Source organism: Chinchilla lanigera, unplaced genomic scaffold (genome assembly GCF_000276665.1).
Source record: "Chinchilla lanigera isolate Chin_1 unplaced genomic scaffold, ChiLan1.0 scaffold00008, whole genome shotgun sequence".
In the NCBI taxonomy this organism is placed as follows: domain Eukaryota; kingdom Metazoa; phylum Chordata; class Mammalia; order Rodentia; family Chinchillidae; genus Chinchilla; species Chinchilla lanigera.
In genome coordinates, this window is record NW_004955409.1 from 26,080,537 (window position 1) to 26,083,095 (window position 2,559).

Consider the following 2,559-nt stretch of genomic DNA (forward strand, 5'->3'; position numbering starts at 1 on the left):
TTATAGTAGTACAGTAGCAGAGTCTCAGTTGGTATAATCCAGAGTGTCCAGCAAGAACACATCTCCCTACCATTAGAGGAGAACAGTCTTTGTATTTTGCTTAAAAACATGGGGTCATAAATGCCAGACTTTTAAAAAATTTTTCCTTGTTAAAATATGAAATATGTTATAAAACTGAACAAGAAAATTTTAAAATCTAACCAAATGCAAAAACACCTAGATTTTTAAAGCCTGAATATTTTTCTATCTTTTTAAAGTCAATAGGCAATTACCAGAAATATCAAAGTGGACATGGTTGTATATGCCTGTAACTCCAGCACTCTGGGAAGCTGAGTCAGGAGGAGCATGAGTTTGAGTCCTGCCTGGACAAGTTAGCCAGACCCTGTCTCAAAATTTAAAAAGAATAAAAAATAGAAAGGGCTGGGGATGTAGGTCAATGGTAGAGCACCCCTGGATGTGATCCTTAGCACCACAGAGAGCTGGATATAGACTTGTAGTGCATGCTGGGGCACACTGGGAGGCTGAGACAGCAGGATCACAAGTTCATCCAGCTTGGGCAATTTACTGACTTACCAAGACCTTGTCTCAAAATAAAGAATTTTTAAAACTTTTTTGTTTCATTTTTTGAGATAGGGTCTCACTAGGGTAGTCCAGGCTAGTCTTGAACTTATTATGTAGTCCAGGCTGGCCTCAAACTCACAGCAATCCTCCTTCCTCAGCCACCCAAATGTTGGGATTACAGATGCATGCCGCCACACCCAGCTCAAGAATTTTTTTAAAAGGGCTTGATATGTAGTTTAGTGTGAAGACTCTGAGTTCAATCCCCAATACCACCAATACCAAAAGAGAAAAAAAAAAAGATGCCACACTAGAAGTCTTTTCTTTGGTTTTTTATTGAAGATGAAGCTCATAGATTATTAACATATCTGCTGACATAATTTTTTAATTAATGGCATAAGTGGAAAATTAAAAGATAAAAATAAAGTTTTTAAAATTACTAATCTGATAAATTATGATAACTAAAAACCTATTCACTGTTGATGGTGTTGATTGGACACATTTCACATTATATATTGATAAGTCTCTGGCCAGCAGTGCTCTATCAAATAGCGCTGTCTTTTTATCAGTGTTGGCGAACCTGGGCACGCGTGCCACCGTGAGCACACAGAACCCTCTCTGCCGGGGCGCAGTGGTGACGTCAGGCGATGATGTCACCAGCCGGGAATCATTAGCCGCAACTCCTCTGAGCTTTCGCGCGACTGGTCAGTTGCTATGTATATCTACTTGCACTGTCTGTGAGTTTTAATATAGTCATTTTTATTAACACAACATTTTAGCTTTGAGTTTTCCTATGAAAATAGAAATTTAATATCTAAGATTTAGCAGAGATGTTCTAATTAAGAGACTGAGATTCTTTTAATGTGCTGTCCCCCTGGCATATTTGAATCTGCAGCTACATATGTAGTTGTTTGTGAAGAATTCATGAAAACAGAGCAAGGATATACGTATTTGCTTGAACTGACTGTGGTTTTAGCAGAAGCCGCACCAGGGAGGAAATGCACTCAGATGCGTTTTTCAGAGCGAGTCAAATCCAGCGGTCAGTGGAACATTTCCCGCTTGCACCAGGAGTCAGTAAAGAGGAAGCCAGCAGAGAACCTCCGCGACAGATTGTGGATGCGGGGACTATCCAGCCCTTTAGTGTTAACTAATAGTGTTAGCTATTTTGGTGCAGGGTTAGATTTGTATAAGGTGCTTCATTTTTTAAAAAATTTATGTTTTTGTAGCCTCCAAGTCCTTTTTTAAATTAACTAAGTTTAGTGGCACATTTTAGGTATCTATAATGATCACATTCATCATAGGGAATTTTACCTGTACATGCTATATCTTTTTTTTCTTCAATCAGATTATACTGGGACATTTTAGATATACATGATAATCACATTCATCATACATAATTTCTACCTGTAGATGATATAACTTGATTCTTTTTTTCCCATTCTCCTGCCCTCCCTTCAACCCTTCCTCCCCGCTCCATTTACAAAAGCTTCGTTTCTATGTTTTCCTTGTTTCTCTTTTCTTTTTTACTTTTCCCTTCTTTCCTTTTCCTTCCCCTGAACTTGCTCCCCTTCCCATTTGAACAATTTCTTCCTATTTCACAATATCTATTATACATTTTGGTCCTTATCTACATGTTCAGTTTCTCACACCACAGGGAGAAAAGGAGGTATTTACATGTGTGTGTCTGATTCAGTTCATTTAAGAGTATGGTCTCAAGGTGCATACATTTACCTAGAACTGTCTCAAGTTTATCCTTTTTATGGCTGAGTAGTACTCCATTGCATTAAAAAAAAAAAAACCACATCTTCTTTACCCATTCATTAGCTGATGGGCATTTGGGCTGCTTCCAAGATTTAGCTATTACAAACTGTGCCACTGTAAACATTGGTGTGCATATATTACTGTGGTATGATGCTTTAAATTCTTTCAAGAAGATACCAAGAAGGGGAAGAGCTGAGTCAAATGGAACCTCCCATCTTCGTTTTTTGAGGAATCTCCACA

At 38.2% G+C, this 2,559-nt stretch overlaps 1 long non-coding RNA gene across 1 annotated transcript in view; it reads left to right on the forward strand.

The window, feature by feature from the left end:
- The first annotated feature begins 1,222 nt into the window (after positions 1-1,222).
- The window catches only part of LOC106147716, a 5,571-nt gene continuing 4,234 nt past the window's right edge, over positions 1,223-2,559 (forward strand). Inside the window, exon 1 of the long non-coding RNA XR_001232626.1 lies at positions 1,223-1,295. This is a non-coding gene — a long non-coding RNA (uncharacterized LOC106147716). The remainder of the gene's footprint in view (positions 1,296-2,559) is intronic.